At 33.2% G+C, this 24,043-nt stretch overlaps 1 long non-coding RNA gene across 1 annotated transcript; it reads right to left on the bottom strand.

Moving 5' to 3' along the window:
• Positions 1–9,125: 9,125 nt before the first annotated feature.
• LOC103097501 (uncharacterized) lies at positions 9,126–23,559 on the bottom strand. The gene is made up of 3 exons (XR_457278.2): positions 21,055–23,559; positions 14,291–14,371; positions 9,126–11,664 (listed from the first exon to the last, which is right to left on the bottom strand). It is a non-coding gene; the product is annotated as an uncharacterized LOC103097501 (long non-coding RNA).
• Between the last annotated feature and the right edge of the window lie 484 nt (positions 23,560–24,043).

Here is a 24,043-nt window from a genome sequence, read left to right as displayed (position 1 = left end):
CTAAATTTCAGAATTCTTAGAGGGAACACACATTCCCAGTGGCAGTGAGTAACAGAATCGTAAATCATCTATTTCCGGGATTTGATCAAAAGCGTTGGTAGGTATTCATGGGGAGCTTGGGGAAGAGAGAGGGAGCAGGAGAGAACTAAGATGAGAAAGTATTCAGAAGTGTGCTTAAAATACAAAGTTTAAGTGATTTCTTAAGGGGACACAATCCATATTGATCTTTGCCTTGTACTTTTAAGAGCAAGTGGTATTTAAGGTCCTATATCCTTAGCATTTTCCTGGCAGTAACATCTCTTTGATATTTTAAGCATTATAATTCATCTGCCACTCACTACTACTCCAATGGCAAACTCCCACAATCAATAATACTCTGCATTTCCCTAGATAACTTCATCAGCAGCTTCCTAGAAGTAAACTATCTTTGACTGCCACTTACCTATTCTATTATTTACGTCCTCAGCCATACTTTATGCATGTCCTACTCAAACTCTGACCACCATCTTGTAAACTTGGGAATTTTCATTCCATGGTGAATACACTGTCCTTCATTCAAGACCTTTTCCTTTTGAACTTTTTTCTACTTTCTTGTTTTCACTCAGTCCTGGATTCATACCAGGTGACACTTGACTCCTGAGCATTCTCTCCAAAATCATTTTTTGTGTCTTCATCCTCACTAAGAAATCTTTTATCCTTTGAGGTATATTATGTTAAAATTGTTTTACCTCTACAAATTATAGTAGCTGTTGATACTTGTCCCCATATAATTCCTTCTCTTTTTCTAAGAAATTCAATCAGAGGTTCACTGTCTTTCTTCCTTTACAACTTCTCTTGTTATAGGGTACTTCAACATTCGGATTGACGTTTCCTCAAATTCCCTAAGCTTCAAATACTCCTGTCTATTTATACTGTATTCCTTTCTCCTATAATCCTTTTCAGTCACAGACTAGGCAGACTAGGATAGTTTTACACTATAATCCTCTTCTGCGATAAGATAAACATTTTTTTTTCATTTTTCTCTCTGAGCATAACCTCCTATCATTCCAATTTGTCCTATGCCTTTTCCCTCCTAAATCTATTCTTCACTTATAAAGGACTTCAGATATTTGTCCTCCTATGAATTTTCTCCTGACTTTACTCCTGATATTGTTTCACTATTCTCCTTTTCTAGTCTTGATCCTATAGTTAACAAATTCATTTGCACAGTATCCTTTACACTCAAATACTTCATCCTATTTTCCTAATGTTTCTCTTTGCTAACCCTAGACAAATGCTAAATTACTTCTATTATCTGCTTCTTCAATTCTTACTCACTTGATTCTTTGTATTTATGTCTCTAGAATGTAATACAGAGCCTGGTTACTATACTAAGTTCTTAATAAATGCTTATTGTTTGATTTATTGAGCATATATCACAATCACTCTTTATATATATATATATATATATATATATATATATATATATATATATATATATATATTCATTTATATGTCCAAATACATTTGGATTGGGAGGGAAGGAGATAAAAAAATATAACTTAGGAAAACATATGATGAAATTTGATATTACATGTAATTGGTAAATAAATAGAAAGTCTTCTGGGAAATTTTTTTAATTGTGCATATGTATATAATTTAAATATAGACATATGCTTCTGTTCCATTTATTGTTGTATATTCTTCATTTTCTTTTCATAATATTTTTCCAGATGATATATGTGGGTAAAATTTTTAATCATCATTTTCTGTACTTTATGATCCATGTGTTCTCCTTCTTTTCTTTCCTCCCCTATTGCCTCCCTGAAGCAACAGGTTATATAAATTCAACCATGCAATACATATTTCCATATTCATCATGTTCTGAAACAAGACACATCTTGCTTATACAAGAAAACAAATTCATGAAGGAAATAAAGTGAAAAAGGTTGTACTTCAATCTCCTTTCAGATTTTATAAGTTCCTTCTTTGGTGGTAGGTAATCTTTTTTTTTTTTCATAATGAGTCCTTTGGAGTTGTCTTTGATTGTCAAACATTGCTTAAAATAGTTGTCATTCACAGATGATCACCGTCCATTTTACTGTGTAGAGCATTTTCCCATAATCACTATTCATATGATAACATATTAAGTAAGGGAAGCATCCTTAGAGCCCATTTGGCTCATTTTCCTCATTTTGTAGGTGAGGAAACTGAGATTAGAAGTGGTTAAGTGACTTGTACAAGGTGGCATCCAACTATTAATTATTATTATATTATCTTCTTTATTATTTATTTCCAAAATACATGTAGATACAATTTTTTTTAAACCCTTACCTTCCATCTTGGAGTCAATACTGTGTATTGGCTCCAAGGCAGAAGAGTGGTAAGGGCTAGGCAATGGGGGTCAAGTGACTTGCCCAGGGTCACACAGCTGGGAAGTGTCTGAGGTCAGATTTGAACCTAGGACATTCCGTCTCTAGGACTGGCTCTCAATCCACTGAGCTACCCAGCTGCCCCCTGTAGATCCAATTTTTAATAATTATTTTCTGATATTTTGCAATTCATTCTTTCTCCATCCCTTTCCCCTTCATGAGGTGGTAGGCAATATGATATAAATTATCAAAGGGCCATCATTTAATACTTTTTTTCATGTTTGTCATGTTGGGGGAAAAGACATATTGTTTATATTAGGAAAAAATTAATAAAGGAAATAAAATGAAGCAAGGTATGGTTCAATTTGTATTTCTGATCCATTAGCTCCTTCTATTGTGCCAGATATTCTTTTTTGTCATTAGTCTCTTTCAGTTGTTTTGGATTCTTGCATTACTGATAATAGTTAAGTCATTCCCAGTTGATCATTATACATTATTGTTGTTAATGTTTACTGCATTCTCCTATTTCTGCTAATTTCACTTTGCATTACCTTATTTAGGTATTTCCAGGTTTTTGTCTGATATTCTGTTAGTCATTTCATATGCCACAATTATATTCTATTGCAACTGTCTTCCACAACTTCTTTGGCTATTCCGCAAATGATGAACATCTCTTCAGTTTTCAATTCTTTGCCACCACTAAAAGAGTTGCTATGATATTTGAGTACAAGTAGGTCCTTTCTCCCTATTTTTAATGTCCAACTATTTCATGACAGAGTGGTGAGTTAAACACAAGCCCTCTGATTTAAAATCTGGTGTTCCTTTCCCTAATGGGAACACAAGGGAAGGAAAGAATCCAGTAGGATTCACACAAGGAATCACAAATGAAAAAAGATGTTAAAGTAGCTCTTGAAGGACAAATTTCAGTAGGGAATAGAGGGTCCTAGAAAAGAAGGAAAATGTCTAAAATTTTCTTTTCACAGTGCTTCAAAAAATCACTAACAGTATATGCATTTGAAAACTGAATAATATTCAATGGTGATGATTTTCTCACAAAATTATATATGCAAGTTAATAGATTCTCCTTTTATTTTAAACTTAGGCTTACCTGAGTTTTTTCCCAAAATTTAAATTCAATTTTACTTTAATGAATTTTGATTTATATATAAGTATATATATAATGAGGCTATTCTTTCCTTCCTGTTACATAATTTATAGTTTTTCAGTATTCTTTAACAAGATTTATATACCTATGATGTGCTTCTTTTTTGGATCTCTTTTTGTAATTGAAGGACTGTTGGAAGATTTCAAATATTTTTAGACTAGAGGAAATAAGGTTGATTTTTATAGGCCCTGGAATGGATTTGTCCTATTTCTTCTTTGAGGGAGAAATAGAATTTTATAATTGTAAAGCATGGTTTGTAGTCATTTAAGATTCTGTGTCTTTGAAGTGTGATCTTTATTATAATCATACTGTCAAGAACTCAGATATGTAAATGATCCTGGAGATAATATAATCTAGTCCCTCATCTGTGAAAACAAAAACAAGTAACACAAGCAACCCATCCTGAATGTTCTTAGATATCTTTGTATCCCTAGAGAGTGAGTCCTTGTCAGCAAAACATATCAGTTAAAAGAATGAATGGATACACAAATTTGTTGTGGAAATTTCTCTTTTTTTCTCTTTGCTTATCATTTATTAAAAACTTTATAATGCATCTTTTGCACTTTTGAATGAGAGTAATCAGAAATGTTCTGGTTAATATTTAACAACGAACTCTCTAGAAAAAATCTCACTTGACACATTTACAAAATTTGATGTTACTTATATTTTCTCTATCACCTTCTTAAGTCTAGACAATCAAGAAGTAATAAATCAAGCTCTGATTTATAATGTTTGTCAATTTCTTAGGTATAAATTCTCACAGAAGAACATTTGGCTCTCTAGAGTCAGTCTGAGCTGGCTCCAGCAAAACATTGACTTCAAACAAGTTATTCCTTAAAACAACAGCATTCTATAACAATAGCATGACTCATAAGAAAAAGAAGTATGTACTTTAAAACTAGTTTATCTTAAATGTGAAAAATAGGGTGATATGTTTACATAATTATCTTGACTAATGGCCATTTTTCCCATAAACCAAAAATCAGTTTACATATTTTGACAAAGGTTATCCTTTTGCAGAATTTCAAAATAATTTCTTTCCTTGAGTTTGGGAATGTCTCATGAGACCTAGGCTATATAGTTACTACATATGTATGTATGTGTATATATACTTTATATTTTTAATGCATCTATGTGTACACTTATATAAAAAGTCATTTATTTGAGAGTATAGATATTGGGATATATATACTCATGGGTAAGTACATGTGTGTATATTTTTAAATATTTTAAAGCATATGTGCATACATCTATTTGTATACATCAGAATGAAAACTCCTTGAGGTAAAAGAATATCTTTTGGCTTATATTTGTATTCCTAGCACTTAGAATCTGGTACATAGTAAGTACTTAATAAAGGTCTGTTGACTGGATACAAGTATATTTTAATATTTTAGAATCTTATTCAAAAATTTTCTTCAAAGGTCATTGAAAGTGCTTCAGCAAAACCATATCTTATATTTCTTTCAGTACCTTGAATGTAGAAGGTATAGTGGTGAGTTAAATGCTTTTTTATAATTATTTTGCTTATCTTTAATTTCAACCTTCTATTAATTAGCTGTACCTATCGGAGTTCAAAGATTACTTTTCTTGGAAAAGAAAACAGAAGTAAAGAAAGAGGTGCTTGGCTCTGGCTTTTCTTTCTTGTATGTTACTGATGAGTATTTCTACCCCTTTTTATTCTTCCTTTTTTCTTTAGTACATCATGAACAGAGTCCATAATTTTCTTCACCAAATTCAGTTTATCCTTCACTTTGCAATCAAGACACTATTAGAAGATCTTGCTCTAGTTTACATTAATTTTCTCTTATCTTCCTTTGATTCTATATGATTCAATTCAATTCAATTCTTCAAATATTCTTCAAGTAAAACCTAGACACTATGGATACAAACACAAAATCAAAACAATTCTGAATTGAAGGAATTTTTTTCTGGTAGGTATAAAACCTATACTCATAGATAATATAATTCTAGAAGGGAGAAAACACATACGAGCATAAAGAACTTAAAATTGCATGAGGTGGCACCTGAACTGAGCCTTGAAAGAAACTAATGATTCTAAGAGACTGAGAGGGAAACTCATTCTACATTTAGGATAAAGCATATGAAAAGAACACAGAGTAAGAGATGGTGTATCAAGTACAGCAAACAACTAGTAAGTTAGTTTGCCTGGATTGCTGAGAGCATGAAGGAGAATAATATATGAAATAAGTTTAAAAAAACAAATAGGTCAAAGTCAGGGTTCTAAATACTAGGCTGATACATGTCTATTTCATTCCTAAGGCAATATGGACACCATGAAGGGTTTTTTTTTTTGTTTGTTTGTTTGTTTGTTCGTTTTAACAGTGAGAAGGGAACTAGTATGATCCATGAATTGGGATTATTCAATTTATAACTATGTGGAGGATGAATTGGAAAAGAGAAAAGGCAGAAAGCAATGAGCTCAAGTAGGAAGTTACTGCAATAATCCAAAGGAGAAAAATCTTGAGAATCCTAATTCAGGTGGTAGATATGTTAGCTGGAATGAGCAAAAAAAAAAATTAAAAATTATTATGGAGTAGGAATTGATAAGACTTGGCAACTAATTAGATATGATGTGAATAGACCATTGTCATTTAGAGTAAAGGAGGCCAGAAGGATGTAAAATGACTTACTGGAAATAGAGAAGAGAAAAAAATGTATTTGAAGGAAAATATAATGAGAATTCTCTACTCTCTTTCCTGAGTCAAGTCCCAAGCTCTCAACTACATAATAGTAGTTAATAATAATAATTAACATTTTTATAATACTTACTATATGGCAATAACTGTATTTATGCCTAGTTATTAATCTTTACTTATGATTATGATTCATTAGCTTTATTATTATGAATATTATATGTGATATATAATTAATTTTCATAATTATATATTATTATAATACCATCTATTCCTCACAAAATCCTGAAACGTAGGTGGTATTATCATTCCCATTTTACAGATGAAGAAATAGGGGTAAACAAGTTAAATAATTTGCTTGGGATCACACAACTAATTTATAACAAATGTTGGATTTGAGCACAGGTCTTGATTGTAAGCAACCTACTTTGTTGAGCCACATAGCTACCCTCTGGACATTTACATTTTGGGGAAAGGGAAGCTATCAACATCTTAAACTCTATATTTCCAAAAGAGAATTAATTATATTTCTTCTCAAACTCATCCATTCTTCTTCCAAACTTTACCTGTTCTTTTGAGAACAATAACATGCTTTCATTAATCCTGGTTTACAACCTCATTCTTATTCTTTTTCTTATTCCCACTATCTTGAATTGGTTGCCAATAAATGAAAATTCTTGTTCCAATTCATCCATCCCTCTCTCACAAAGCATACAACCACTGTTACTTAATTCAAGCCCTTATTGCCTCTCTTCTGGATTCTTACTATTTTTACACACTTATCATCACTTTATCAATTCAATTAATTTTAGGGTAGTAAGCTTATCTAACTATGCTTATTTCATTGAAAATTGGTGTATCCCTAGGACCTAGCTCACTGCTTGATACACAGTGGGTGCTTCGTAAATTCTTTCTTGAATTACTATTAATGACTCACGTTTATATAATCCTTTAAGTTTTTCAGTTATATTTCTTCCAATATTCCAATATTTTCCCATTATGTTTCAAGGCAAATAGTATAAGTATCATCCCCTTTTTATAAATGAGCAAACTGAGGAAAAGAGTGATTAAACAAATCTCTAGTCAAAGGGGGACAAATGTATTTTAATATACTTTAGAGCTAAGATTCAAACTCAGGTCTTTTCGCTCCCAGTTCAAGCTGTGTAGATATGATTACTGAATGCTTAGGAGCTGATGAAAGTACTAAGAAATAAAGTGAAAAAAGAAAAGAAAAAGAACTGATGATAGATATCTCCTTGTAAAAGCAGGTACTTTTATTTTTTTGTGTCTCTCAATCATTCATTCATTTGAAATTAAGATCCTTGAAAATTGGTTCAGCAGTTGTTATACAGATAAATACAATGCAAAGAAAATGGAGAGATTCATGTATGAGAGACATAGCTCTTACTCTACTATCTATGTAACCTTAAGAATATCTTTGGTCCTCTCTAACCTTAATTTCTTCCTCTGTAAGATGGTAATAACCTGTAATGTTCAACTCAAAGGAATTTTTTGAGAATAATATTTTTAACTATTTGAGTTCTATGCAAATATGAGCTATTTTCCAACCCTCATTTTGCATCACTGACACATGGTGTATATCTTGCATAGAGTAGGGTTCAAAAATATTTATTAAATTTAATTTCTAAGAACAAATTTAATTTCTTATAGCAATAAAAAGGTTTTCCTTAAAATGATTCTTTTTCTCTTTCTCCATCTTAGTGAACACATCCATTACTATTGGAAAAATCTCTAAAAATTATCAAAACAATATTGTAATCTTCATTAAAAGAAAAAGAAAACCTTTTAAAAAATTAATGGCAGGAAGAATGACTTTTCTATTAATTCCTTACATCATTAAAATATCTTCCAGCTCCCAACTTCTACTAGAAAGTTTAGGGGGGAAAATGATGCACACATAGCTGAGAATGTCATGTAATTGCAATTTGTATTCTATTGTTTAATGCTTCCCCAAAAAGCATTAGATCATCTGGTGTTTGCTTAAAACAATTCAAACAGACTGTATGTAGGGGCTCCATTTTGGTTTTTGTTTGTGATTGAATGTGCTAAAGTTTCTGGTGATCAATTTGTAAGCATCTGTTTTTTAAATGGTATTTATTTCTACTGTGCTAACACATGCTGCTGTTTTAAGACTGATGCAAGATCTTTCACAGGCCTCCCAGTGTAGTAGAAATATGACAGAACTGGGAGATAAAAGACTTAAGTTTGAGTAATAATTACAAAAACTGTGAGACTTGTGACTACAGGACCCAAATTTCTCATTAGTAAAACTGGGAAAATGACACTTAAAAAGCAGTTTTGGGGGAAAGAAACTTGAAAAGCATAAGTATAATATAAATGTGAGCTATTATCCCTTCATTCATGTATCCATTCAATGAGCATTTATTAAGCTCCTATTATGTGCCAAGTATAGCATTATGTAATCAGGATACAGTAATTCTCAAAGAATTAACCACAATAAAGTAGGTTTACTACATTGCAGTGAATTTCAACTTCATTTGATTATTCAGGAGATCCCTTGGAATATTGTAGCATATTCCAAAAGTCAGTACAATTTGAAACTAAAACACTCTATCTCTCTATCTCTCTATCCATTTCTGAGAGATAAGAGTTATAGAGATAGAAAGACAGAGAGATAAGGCAACTAGATGGCAAAATGGATAGATAATTGAACTTGAAATCAGAAATACTGAGTTCAAATATGGCTCCAGACACTTACTAACTGCATAACATTAGACAAGTCATTTAACCCTCTTTGCCTCAGTTTCCTCATCTATTAAATGAACTGGAGAAGGAAATGGCAAACTACTCCATTATCATTGCCAAAAAAACTTCAGATGATGTCAAAGAGTTTGTCATGACTGAAATGATTGAATAACAGTAACGTGTGTAAATGAGTATATATATATATATATACATACAATTGCATATATGTGCATATATATACATACCTACATATACATATATACATGATTTATATGTAGATACCTTGCGACATCTTCTAGAAGTTATTTTGTAAAATATTTATGCTAGCTTGTTTCTTATTTGACATTTCTCATAAAAGTAGGATGTTGAATGTGAAAAAATCCAATTATTAGAGATTTCTGGTTGGTTGGTTCACAGCAAAAGCATTTACTATATATTGAGTTTAATTGGAGATGCAGCTTTCCAAGGGGGAAAAAAATCCCCATAGATATGAGGAGAGTAAGTCACTTCTCTAATTTTCCTCCCCCAAAATGGTGAAAGATGAAGGGATTTACTTTCCTGGTCTCAACTTTCAGCCAATAGCATTGTTCAGTACCCAAGTGTCATTCTCTTGATTGATCTGCAAGATGCACCAGTGCATTATTTGATTAAATAAAAGGCAGAGTCATAGCAACACAGCTTGCTGATAGCTATGCTCCTTCTTTTTCATCTTATTTTCTGACTTTTTTTTGACTTGTCTTTGTTGTTCAACTTTTATCTTCTATAAAGCGTGAGAAAACATGTATTATACATTATCTGCCTTAGGTAGAAAGAGTTGAAAAATGTAAATTAAAGCTGATATGGTTCAATCTTTTCTGTCATTGTAGTTTCCAAAAAATGTTGAATGGACCATAAAATGCCTCATAATTACTTGAAATCCTTACTAAGGATGTCCATTAAGTTTATCTTAATGCAATGAAAATTTTGGATGCCACATCCAAATTCAAGTCATGAAAACTTCAAAATTGAGACTTTGAGAGGTCAGAACAAAATAAATGTTTTGCATGAGTAGGAGTGGGATCACTTAGATCACTTTAAATTCCATGATTCTAAGTAATTTCATTCAGGTGATCTATTCAAGGAGTCTAAGAAAACAAGAAAAGCAGTAAAAGTCTTCAGCTAATGAAGTCGTGATACACTCTTCCTGTCTAGAATATAAGCAAGTATCTACTGTGTGAAGGACTAAAGACACATAACAAAATAAGAACCACAACAAAAAACCAAAAATAGAACAACAAAGAATTTGCTTTCTTTCAAGAGAAACATAATGTATACATAATATGTATTGTATGATATGTCATATAATATTTGGCATATTATAATACATTAAATACAATAGCATATAGCACTTCAAGGGTTCCAAAGTACTCTACTTATCTTATCAGAATCTTGCAACAATTATGAAAGGTAGGAGCTATTATTATCCCTATTTTATAAATAAGGGAACTGAGAAAAAACATTAAAATTACTTGCTCAGAGTCACACAGCGAGTAAGTGTCTGTGGAAAGATTTGAACTTATGTCTTCTACTCTCCAAGCTGAGAATGCTTACACATTGTGCCAACTAGCCCAAGTCTAGAATTCTGGCTCTTCTCATCCTCCCCTCCAAATTCCTTGACTTCCTGTAAGTCTCTGCTAAATCTTACCTTTAAAGGAAGCCTTTTCCAAATCCCTTTCATTCTAGTGTCTTCTCCACACTGATTATCTCCAATTTATCCTACTGTGATGATTAAAATAGTGGAAAACATAAATTGATGCAGATAATAGTGTGGATGAGTAAATTGTGACTGCAGAAAATATGTTTAAAGACGGTGTCTTGTTTTAAATCAAATATAAGGTGGTCACCAGGGAAAAATTCCCAATTATTAAAATATACCCAAGTCAGCTGGGTTTTATAGAGAATTTTAATTAATACAAATGAGGAATTAATGAAAGTGAGAGAGAGAGTAAGCGAGAAATGAGTATGAAGGGCCTTGGCCAACATGGCCTAGACCTGAGTCTTAAGAGAGAGAGCAGTCAGTCTTTAATCACTCACCACAAGATTTGTCCAAGCAAGGATTCTAGTGTTCAGAGACACCAGTTCAACCAGCCAGCCATCTCCAGAGAGAGATTCTTCTGACTGTCCTGAGACTCAGCTTTTCCTCTCCTTATAAAGGGAATTTTCTCCTATGTCACCTCCCCTAAGTTCTCCCATCTACCAATCACAGTAGACTTTTTCCAAAGGACAGACCATTCTTAATTCACACCTGAGTAGACTTTAAACCTTTGATTAAGTTCACACCTGAAAAAATCTCTGAGTAAGTTCTCACTACTTTGATCCTTGTAAATTCACAAGTTGTCTGACCTTTATAGGTACTTAGCACCCTTTTGTATTAGATCTAAAAATAGGCACAGCTTAAGAACTTTTGTCTTACTATAAATATGGGTTTAAGTATCTTTCATTGTTCAGCAAGGAGTTTCTTCCCCTAAAGCAGGTTTAAGTAGGGGTGGAGTAGAGGTCTTCACATTTCTGATTTAAGTAGAGGTCTCACATAAGAGGACTCAAATAAGGCTGGAAAGGTAAGTTGGAGCCAAGTTGTAAAAGACTTTGTCAAATAGAGAAATTTATGTTTGATCTTAGTGATTAGAAACAAAGCAAAACATTTTTTAAATGCATTGTAAAAGTTAGGGTCAATACCTCCTCTGCTGCACTCTGAACTCAGCCAGCACTCTCATGCCCGTGGCACCTACAAAGAAATACAAGAAAATACACAGATTATAGTCAACCATTGGAATTTACGAGAAGCAAGATTAGATCAGTCAGATGCAGTATTGGAGAGAATAAAAGAAGGATTACAAAAATATTCCACATGTAAAATCTATATCAGATTGCTACCATTTCAGGGAACATGGAGGAGTGGCAAAGAAGGAAGGAGTGAGGGAGGCTGAGAAGGATGGAGATAATTTGGAACTCAATTTTTAAAAAATGAATTTTAATCTATATAAAGCAGCAACCATCCAGTCTGGTACTGACTAAGAAATAGAGTAGAAGACCATGAAAAGACTAGGTTCAATACCTAATGTTAAATGACCATAGTAATGAAGTACTTGACAAATCTAAAGATACATGTTTCTGGGAGAAGAACTCACTATTTGTTTTAAAAAAACTGTTCAGAAAACTAGAAAACAATATGGCAGAAATTAGGCATAGACCAACATCCCACGCCATATATCAGGGTGAAGTCAAAGCAGATACATGTTAGACAGAAAAGGAGAGCACAGAATAGTTTATATTATTAAATTATTAAAGTATTTTATATAATAATATTATATAATATAATACAAAGTTATATTATTTATAAGGGAATAATTTAGGTCAAAACAAGACATAGAGAACATTATGATATGTAAAATAGATAACTTTGACTACATCAAATTAAAATAGTTCTGCACAAATAAAAGCATTACGACCAAGATTAAAAGTTTAACAAAATGGGAAAAAAGCAAGTTCATTTCTCAAATATATATAGAAAACTGAGTCAAATATAGAAGAATACAAAGCATTCCCTAATTGACAAAAGGATATGAACAGGTAATTCACAGATGAAGAAATTAAAACTATCTTTAGTAAAAAAAAAAATGCTCCAAATCACTATTGATTAAAGAAATGCAAATTAAACAACTCTGAAGTACCACCTCATTCCAATTAGACTGGCTAATATGATAAAAAAAATGACAAATGCTGCAGAGGATGTGGAAAAATTGAGAAACTAATACACTTCTAGTGGAGTTGCAAACTGATACAACCATTTTGAGGAGTAATCTGGAACCATGCCCAAAGGGCCATCAAACTACTAAACCTTTTATTTAGCAATACTACTAGAGGTCTATATCCCAAAGAGATTACAGATAGGGGAATAGAAACTACTGTACAAAAATATTTACGGTGACTTTTTTTATGGTGGCAAAGAACTGGAAACTAAAGGAATGTCATTCAATTGGGAAGTGGTTGAACAAGTTGTGGCATATGATTGTAATGGAATACTATTGTGTCATAAGAAATGACAAACAAGATGATTACCAAAAAACCTGGATAGACTTATATGAAATGATGAAAAATGAAATGAGCAGAACCAAAAGAAAGTTGTGCACAGTAAAAACAATAGTATAGGATGATCAATTGTGAATGATTTAACTATTATCAACCAGGCAAAGATCCAAGACAACTCCGAAAAACAAAAACAAAAAAAAGGTCATTCAATGCCATAGAAAGAGCACAGTGTGTGAAAGCAAATTGAAACATATTCTTTATGGCCTCCATGAATTTTTCTCTAGTGTAAGCAATATGTGTCTTCTTTCACAACATAAGTATGGAAATATATATTAAATGATCATATATACACAACCTATATCATATTATCTGCTTTCCTAGGAAGTGGTTAGGGGTGGGAGGGAGAGGAAGAACATAGATTTCAATATATCAAAAAATGAATATAAGAAATATTAGCATGTAATTGAGAAGAAATAAAATTCATAAAATTTTTAAAAAACACTAAAGATTATTTTAACACCATGGAACTTTAAAATTAGTTACATTTACAATATGACAACTTATTTCCATAATAGCACAGATACAATTAATCTTAGTTTTTAACATTAATGAAAACAATTAGATCAATTTCTAAATTATATTTGAATCTAGTCCTGGTCATACTCAAAAGTTTGAAATGCTCTTCATTCCCATAAGAATGCCTTTCAAGTCTGTAGTATCAATGACAGTGGACAGAGGGTGCTAAAAATAACAGTTTATAAACCATTAGAAAACTTTGCTTTTGCTATTGGTTCCCTAAATGTAAAATATTTGTCAAATGACTGATGGGTAGACATATTTCTGGTGGAGATGAGTCATATTAATTTTTATATTCTCATTATAAGTGAAATCAGAAGAAAAAAGGAAATTGCAGTTAGCTTTTCAGATTTATCTAGTTCATTCCAAAGCCCACACACAAGTCTAGGAAGGACCTGACAAAGAGGTACACCTAGGAAAGGCAAATAAAGGGATCTCTGGAACAGGTTTCATGGTATTCCCTAAAACTTCAAAAAAATATTATTTCACAGGATAATTGGTCATTGTGTATAGCAGAGTTAATGATAAATATTTTCAAAAAAGACTTCCATGGAAATGATTGCAATTTAGTTAACAATGTTGTTTGCTGGGGTCAAAGTAGAGAAAAATCTCTAAAGAACCTAATAAAACCCTTCAAATAAAAATTTCAAAATATATGTTAAATTTGATTTTTAAATATAATTGGGGAAAAATTTTTAGATTTATTTTTAAAAAGAAGAAAAAAAAAGTCGGCCAGTCAGACCTACCTGATATAAGTCAAGGGAAATGGGGAAAGGGTTGTCAGTTACTCCATATTTCCTTCTTTCCTTCCTCCTCAGCATTCTAGCCTATTGGATAAATGATTAATATTTTTTAAAAGAACAGTTTGTAACTTATTGTTTGCTTCTTTAGCATTTAGGTCTCCAGATTTCCTAGAGGCATGAATTTGAATAAAAACTGCCCAAACTACTGTTATCAAACTGCTCCCTTCTTGTTGTCACCTCTGATGCTTTTCCACATGACTCTTAATGGGAACCACAGTTACACTCTTATTCTAGATGGGTTATGTTTTCTTCCTTTTTTTTTTCCTATGCCACAAATATGAAAATACAACAATGATTTTGGGGGAGAAACAATAAACAATGGAATATGAACTGTAGTTATATTACATTCTCAGCTATTTGTGCATCATTTTCTTTCTCCATAAACCTTCCCATAGGAACTGAAAGATGGAAGATATTTTGAAGATATTATTCCTTCCATTAATTTTACAAATAAGTTTTTTTTTATTTTAAGAAGAATTACAGTATTATTTTGAAAACTTTTAGAGATTTTTCCAGTAGTGATGAATATGTTTGTTAAAATAGAGGAAATAACCCAATAGTATAGTCACCAAAATGAACATAAAGTGTGAACTGGATACTCTACCACTCTTACCAATGTCTTCTAAATCATTCCATCATGGCATCAAGGTAATTTGGTAACTTGTATTTTCCGTGGCTCTCTGCCACTAAATGCTCTGCCAGGTCCTTCCTAGACTTGTGTGTGGGCTTTGGAATGAACTAGATAAATCTAAAAAGTTTTTCATCAGAAGACTAAATAATTATTTAGAATATAATTTTATTGGATTCTTCCCATTGGCTATAGAAGTTCAAATAAAAGTGCTGTTACTACTTCTGTGATTTTAGACAAGTCACTTAACCTTAAGGCTTTACTTTCTTTCTCTATAAAATGAGGAGTCACACAAGATGACCTTTAAAGCCCCTATAACTCTTAATCTGTTATCTAATAAAGCTAAGGAATGACATTTTTGGTTTGGTTAGAGATGTGTGTATGCCAACTATTAGTCAAAGTGGAAGGAAATAGAAAGAACTCAGGCTGCGGAGTGAGAGAACTTAAGTTTAAGATCTACTTCTGATGATGACTTCATATCTGACATAAGAAAAATCACTATATCTCCCTTAGTTCTCTCATCTGTACAATGGAGGGGTCCTCAATGGTTTTGGAAGTACCTTCTAGCTCTAAATAAATAATATTAAGATCCAAACAGAGAGATGAAAATATTAGGTGGTGGGTATGACCATACTAGTAAAATCACATACCCTTAAAGATGGATAATTGAGGTCGTGACAGATAGGAACAATTCATCTTAAACTGACTTAATTTCATTGAATCAAACTAGCAGTACACTCAGAAAATAGCTATGTGAATTTTGAGAGGTTGGAGAGAGAGGCATACTACCAATTGGAAATGTCAGCAGTATGGATCTAGGCACTCAGGTCTTTTTCATGTATAATTGGAGTCAGCTAAAAATAAATTGAATCAGGCAACAGCTCCACGTGCCCCTTTCGTCCCTGTACTTTCACTTTATTTTAATAAATAATTTAGTGGTTCTCTAAAATATTTCTGTTTTCAGCTGAAACTTGGTAACATGCAAAATGTATTATACTCCATTATAGTTTCATGATATTAAGGATCGTTTTGGATTTTATATATTTCATGAGTATTTCTTTTTTACCTAAACTGAGTTCAGAAATAAATAGGAAGAGGATATAGGACTGATGTATTTGAGAAAATAGTATTTTTGTGTCCCTTAATTATAACTGTAAAAGTTTGTCTCTTTAACAACAATAATACCCAAGTGATATTTTTGTTATTGTTGAGTTTCTGATTCTACAAGACCCCATTTAGGATTTTCTTGGTAAGGAGTAGCTTACCACTTCCTTTTCAACTTCCTTTTACACATGAGGAAAATGAAGCAAACAGGGTGAAGTGACTTGCCTGCTGAGGTCCACACAGCTAGTATAAGTGTCTCAGATCAGATTTGAACTCAAGCCTTCCTGACTTCAGGCCTGGAGCTCTATTTACTGTGCCACCTAGCTGCCCAAGTGATGTTACATAAATGAATCAATGCATACCACAATCTCAACAGAATTCATATTTCCTATGACCCAAAGGAGGTGGAGATAAAGTATGGGAAAAATAAATAAGTTGGATCATTTTACTAATGAAGAACTTATAAGGAGTATAAAGGAGAAAGATATGCCTACCTCCAAATGAAAGTAGATTGTTTGGGAAAAGCCTAGATAAATGGGAGATGAGACCTCCCCAGGGCCAGTAAAGCACAAACCCTTGGGTTTTGGAAACCAAGTTTATTTTGATAATTGGAATAATGGAAAAGGGAAGGTAGAATCCTAACACTACACATCTAGACTCAACCCAACTTCTAGGCACTTCGTGAGAGGTCACCCTTCATTTTCTTCTGTAAGCCCTGCCTATCCCCTCTGTGATGTATCTAAAAACCCAAAAGCTATCTGACTATCCTACTTATGCTTATTAGTACAGATTATCTCTAGAAGGGTTAAAGAGGGAGGACTCACAGATGTACTAAGTCCTTACCTAAAGCCTGGGGTTTGCTTCCTAAGTAACTAACCTAGAGTCCCAGGTGACAAAATCCTTGGGATTACCTTAGCCAAGTTGATCTTTGAGTGGTAGCTCACAGACAGGTGGATCTATGTACTCCAGGGAAAAGGCAGTCTCCTCCAATGGCAATTCTCCAACCCAGGAATCCTAACTCTTTCCACAAAATTAGGTTTTTCCAGGGGATGCCAGAGCAAAAATCCTCCTTCCAGCTCATATGAAAGCCAGATCAAGAGTGACAGTTAATGCCAGTAAAAACTCCTAAGATCCTTTTCTCCTTTCAGAATTTTCTCCAAGGGTTTGTGTCTAAATTCTCTTCCTTTCCTTTTAAAACCAATCCAGACTTTTTTCTCAAACCCTTTTCCCTTACATTCCTATAAGGGTGTTATTGAACTGAACCAAATTGGGGTAATCTAAGTATTATTCTTAGATTAGCACAAAAAAAAAAAAGGAAAGAAACAGGGGAATACCTAAACCACATTGGATGAGCTTTCTAAGAAAGATTTAGGGAGAGTCATGGACAAGATTTGATAGGATTAGATAGGCTTAGAATGGGTTGAGATTTGTACCAGAGAAGAAAGTGCCCCTCCAAGAGATCATGGATACATAGAAGTATTGAATATTATGAGTACATATATATTATATATATATATATTATGCATATATATACACATATATACACACACAGAATATATAGGCATATGTATATATGTATAATGGATATTTGTATATATGTGAGTGTATATACATATATTATCATATATACTTCTTTCTATGAAGTATTGAAATAATGCAATTAGAACAACAGGCTGTTCAAATGCTTTTTTCTAATAGTGTTAATTGTCTTCTGGCATAACAACCATCTTCAGTTTCCTTTCCTGACTTATAACCATCAGCACACATTTGTGAGACCCCTGACCATGGGGGAAAGGTGAAACTCTTGACCACAGAATAAGCATTAAATAGCCACTAAGTATCCTTAGCTTCATTACCACAGTTGTCTAATCAGTTAAACCAAATGACCTTGATATTATTTGTAAGTATGTTTAAGATTTAGTATGCCTCTTGAAAACTGGGCTACATGGTCATTATATACTCCTGAGAAATAGGAGAGAAGAAAAGAAGAGATGAAAAGTACTGCTTGAACTGGGTGATTTCTAAAGCCACTTTTTTATTCTAAGGAACCATGCTACAATCATTGGTTAATAATGGCAATATAACCTGAGCATAGTGATGAGATAAGATTGAAATATGTCTTCAATAACCTCATCTGAATCTAGTTACCAAATTATATCTGGCATCCTTATCATTAATAGACACAGATTTCCAGACAGGTAATCAGGACTGTATTTAATTATATGTTCCTAAATGTGTTTCACATATACTATTCTTGTCTCCTGGGTACCAAAAGATCCATCTGTCCAAAATACCTCCCTCATTAGCCTGCCACAGGATGTGAAATTCCCACAATTATAATCACTCCTTTGGGGTAAGGTTTTGTATCTCCTGGAGGACCTTGAAAAAGTGAAAATGGTGTCTAAGAGTTGGATAATGAGATTAACAAGTACAACAAAGAGCCTGGAAGAGAGGGCAGGTTAATTTGATGGGGGGAAAAGATGGAGGCAAGGCAGAAATGATAGGAGAAAAAGTGAAAGGTCTGGAATATGGGCACTTTGAAAAAGTTAGTAAGTTCACATGAAGGCACCCATTAGAGAGACTTAATAGCTTCTTGAGAGCACATAAATGGCTTGGGTCTTAACAGATGGTTGCTGCACAAAGGTGGAGAGAGAGACAGAGACACTGAAGTAGAGATGAGGAAGTAATGAAGCCAGACAATACCACCTTTAGTTTTCCCACAGGGAAGACCTTGCTGTTTTATATCATTCATTAATTCATCCATTCTTTAATCCATTCAATCATTCAACCAAATATGTGTAACACACTGGAAACAACTGTTGGGAACACCAAGATGAATAAAGTATGGTACTGATTGTTCAGACTAAGGGGTACAGTCACAGGCTAGGTGCTGCTGGTTAGTTTTTTGGACTCTGACACTACAAAGGAAAACTCTTACCAGAAGTCATTCATGTGGGAGATATTTGTCTGAAGGGGAAATGGACTGTTCATAGGGTTTCTGTTATAGATGATTTAGGTAGTGTCTGTTGAAAAATTATTCATATAATATCTTATAATATTTTCTGTCTTGTTTGATCATAAATTTTAGCTTCTCCATACATCTGATAGTAAACTATTCTATATTCCCCTAATTTACTTATATTATCACCCTTTATTTGACATCACTTCTTAAAAACTGCTTTTGACTGTGTTTGCTATTTACCACTTAACTTTTGCTTGACTTCTCTAAGTGTCTATGCAACTTTCAGTTTGATTTACTTCAGGCAATAGCCATTATTAATTGTCTTATTCATCTCCAGGGTACTCCAATCCATATCTTCCTCAATGTGGTCAAGAACTCCATCAGAGACCTACATTATTCTTCACATCCTGGCTTGTCTTTCAAATATACAACACAATCAGTATATGACCCAAGTACATATAGCTTCATAAGGAATAAAGTCTTTACTCGCTTAATTTGTTTATATATATGTAATATATACATATATACAGGAAAATGAAGAGAGATGCATACATATATATGTGTGTGCATAGATACATACATATAGATAGATAGATAGATATACACATATAGATAATTTATATATATATGTATATATATATATATACATATATATATTTGTTGCCTTTTTTGTTTTGTTTTTTTTTTTACTTTGGATTTTTTTCCCCTATATGTTATGGTAAGATAGTTAATCTGGAAAATTCAGTGTTGTAGAAAAATTATTTTCCTAGTGATCTTGGATAAATGCGTGTCTAATGGAATTAGGTTTTCCATGGGATCAATGCTTTGTGGACACTTTGTTTCCATGAAGAATGGCTAGGCACTGAATGGTTTACTTAGATTTCTTTACCTCCACTTGAACTTTTTCTTACATTTCACCTTGGGCTGAATATGGTATTTACTCACCTTCTCAGGGTGGAGAAGTCAGTTCTAAGCCCTGGCTTTTAGCTCACTGTGATAGTTATTCACGGGCTATTGCATAGTGATTTTCATACACTTTCTTCCAGCCCCAGATCAGTGGAGCAGTAAATAAGGAAGAAGCAAAAAAAGCAGCTCTCCCTAAAGAGCATCAGATCAGTGGTGCAGGAAATAGAAAGCAACTCCCCAAGGGAGCACATGCATTCAGATCAAGTTCTACCAGCAAATGATAATCACCCAGCTAATTATATTTAATTGCCCTCCACATTGAAATAATAAATAACACAGAAGTCCAGGGCTGCTTGTTGAGGATTATAACTGGATGTAAATATGAGGAAAACAAACAAGAAAAATGAAAACAGATGCCATTTACCAAAATAGCAGGCTTAGGCATTAATTATAGTGTTGCCCACTACAATAAATTTCCTTAAGGGTCCACTGAGTGCTAGATGTAGAGAGAAAAATGTCAGACTGGAATAAATAGGAAGGCCAACAGCCAAGATGATTCTTAACTGAAAATAACTCACATCTACATAGCATGGTTACGAATTTACAAAATGGTTTCCTTACTCAATGAAGTAAGGTATGTAAGTATTTGAAAAAAAATGCACAGAACTTGAACTCAGACTTTTCTGTGTCAGTACAAGTTATATTATCTCTCTGATGTCCATGACCTCCATTTTGTCACTTTTCAGTGTAATTTGAAGAGCTAAGCTCTTATCGCCTCTAGTAGTCATACCGTAAGGGGGGAAAGGGGTTAATTTTTAAAGGTTTGGACTTCATTATTTAAGAATATGGTCACCAGGAATTTAATTAATTCCAAAAGGATTTATTTACAATTTATTTACAAAATGTAGAAAGAGTGAAGTAAGAAATCAGAGAGAGTATAAGGTAAGATCTCACCTGAGCACTAAGTAATTTAATCTCTGGCCCCTGGCTCAAACACTAGGCAGGTAAGTTTAGTCCTCAACCAGATAGGCCTCAACCCTTGTAGCACAAGACCTGGGTAAGTCTCTTCAGAAAAATACAGCAGTTAAAGGTCAGCTTTCCACTCACCAAGTGTCAGTCCAGTCAGCAGATTCTTCTGCCTCTCTTCACCAGGCTCAACTTGAAAGCATGAAGAACTGATATCCAGCAGAAGTGGAAGTCCAAGTTTATCTCTGCTCCAAGAATCACCACTCTGTGTAGCCCTTTCTCTTTTAAAGGCATTTTGTCTTGCATCACTTCCTCCAATTCCACATCTACCAATCAGAGTTGACACTCTGCTCTAGAACTGCCCAGTGTAAAAATTAAATTAGTCTCTAGTAATAGAAATATTATATTTTAGGGGTTTATTAAACATTATTAGAAAACAAAGATACAAAATAATAAACCACATTCCTAGAGCTGATTAGCCCATTCACAGCCTACTTACTACATGTTGCAATCTCTGAGTAGAGGAAGAGAGAGGCCGAAGTAGGCCAGTTTAAATACAAATTGTGATCTTGCCCAGGTGGGGACTCAGGTGAGATTATAGGGAATTCTGGGAAGTACCAAAGACTTCTGGGGATTGAAGTCTGGAGTTTAAATCTCCATTTTACACCAGAAGGCAGTTAGTCAATTCTGATTTGTTACACACTATCACACATGTGGGTCATAGACCTCTCACTTCATGATTAAATAAGATATTTGTACTTTTTGTCAATTAGATCAAAATGGGCAGATCTTCATACTTAACTTTTAAGTACCATATTTGCACTTTCTGTGATTGAATCTAAAAATAGGTTGGTCTCCATTCTTAACTTTTAAGTAGGGTGTTTACACTATGAGGATTAAAATCTAAAAATAGATATGTTACAATTTAAATCTTCACAATAAGGGAAGAGCTAAGTACCTTCACTGTTACAATCAGGGGAGAGCCAAATGCAATCTTCACAATACTCTGACAAGAGAGAATAACTAGGAAAATTAATGATGGAGTCATTTATTATAGTTTTATTCTGAATTCATCTTATGATCCACAATAGAAATGTTCTGGCCTTCCTCCAAGGCTAATTCAACATTATTGATCTTTGTAGTGACCTATATAAAGTTGAATATTGACATCTTCTTCAAGCATAAGTAGATATCTCACTCTTTCCTCACCCCATCACCTTTCTTTCCTAATCATGAAATATTAAGCAATAATATAAAAATTTGCTTTTAGGGATAGGAATCCTTAATAGGAGGATATCCTTCATCTCTTTTGCTAGTTTATCATGTATATAATGAATCTGAACTATGAGTGTTCCCCTTTGTTCTTTCCTATTTCCTTCTCTTTCTACACTCTCTACCTTAGTAACATCACCAGTTCTTAGGAGTTTAATTATCACCTCTTTGCTCTTGATTCATAGTTTCCACAGTAAACTTCAGTCCTATACCTCCAATTGCCTATCATATATTTCAAATTGGTGACATCTCAAGCTCAATGTGTTCGAAATGAAACTTGTTATCTTTCCCAAAAAATCCTGCTTCAAATTTCTCCCTGCTCTAGAACAAATTTCCCTATTTCTGTTGAAGACCTTAATAACCTTCAAATCTCCTAAGATTGTAACCTCAGTGCTATCCTTGACTCCTCTTCTCTCAATCCATATTTACAACCAGTTGCCAACTTTTGCCTTTTTTTTGCATCCACAATATCTCTTGCATCAGATCTTTTTTTCACTATTCACATAGCTAAACCTTGGGTCAGGCCCCATCACTTCTTCCCTAGATTATTATAATGGCCTCTTTATTCAATCTCCCTGATTTCTTTCTAATTCTTACTAGTCCCTCCTGCTACTAATATTCTTTAAGTTAATACCTGAATAAAATATTCACTTATTCAATAAATTCCAATGACCTGCTTTTGTCACTAGGATAAAATTTAAACTCATGTGTTTACCTTTCCAGATTTATTGGACCTTCTCCCCAAACCTTTTCTGAAATTCATAATGCCACCAAATTGGTCTACTTTGTTCCTCACACAGAACTTTCCATTTCCTGCCCATTTAACTTTGTTCTAGCCATCTACTATGTCTGGGACTTCATCTTTCTCCACATCTTTCTGAATAGAATCCTCTTTCTCAAGTACCACCTTTTTTTTACATGAAGGCTTTCTTGATCCATTCAACTAGAGTTCTCTTTCAAACTATCTTCCATTTAACATCTTAGAGTTTATTTTTGTTAAATTCATTCTTTTTGTGCTTATAGATGTGTTTTCTACTTTAAGATGTAAGCTTCTTGTAAATTACAATTGGTTAAGTAATTCTGTTTGTATACCTAATGCCTACCATAAAACCTGGCCCATTTTATTGTTCAGTCATTCAGCTGTGTCCAGCTCTTTGTGACCCATGGAACATAGCATGTCATTATTGCCCAAGGAGTTTTCTTGACAAAGACTGTAAAATGATTTTCCATTTCCTTCTCTAGTAGATTAAAGTAACGAAAGGTTAAATGATTTGCCTAAAGTCTAACAGATATTAAATGCCTAAGGCTGAATTTGAACTGAGGTTTTCCTAACTCCAGACACATCACTTTATCTACTGAATCATCTAGCTGCACCTATCCTGGCACATAATAGGCACTTAATAAATATTTATTAATTGATCCTAAAATTAATTCATTCAATTATTACATTTAATGTGGACACTTCTTTTTATCTTTCTTGACCCCTTTCTCCACTTAGTGACTAAGTAGATCAAGTTCTCATGTTGTAATGGTAATTCTAATTCCTTTACAAAAATAGGATAATGATCCATTCAATTAATTCTATTTATAAATTGATCCTACAATGAAACTGACCTGGAATAGGTGGTTTTAAGTCAGTTAAAATTCACTGATTATCTTTTTTAAAAATTGAATATACGTCTTAAAACCCATGACTTTAATTCTTTTCTGTCCATTAGGCATAACTTGGTGGTCTATGCCAATAATATCCTAAAAAGTTTTCCTATTTTCATTCTCTTCCCACTGAGCACTATCCTACATATTTGTGGCAGAATAATCTGGCATCTATTGTCTCATAAAACTTGTCTGCTCAGAAATC

This window comes from Monodelphis domestica, chromosome 1, assembly GCF_027887165.1.
Source record: "Monodelphis domestica isolate mMonDom1 chromosome 1, mMonDom1.pri, whole genome shotgun sequence".
Lineage (NCBI taxonomy): Eukaryota > Metazoa > Chordata > Mammalia > Didelphimorphia > Didelphidae > Monodelphis > Monodelphis domestica.
This window is presented reverse-complemented; position numbering and strand designations above follow the sequence as displayed.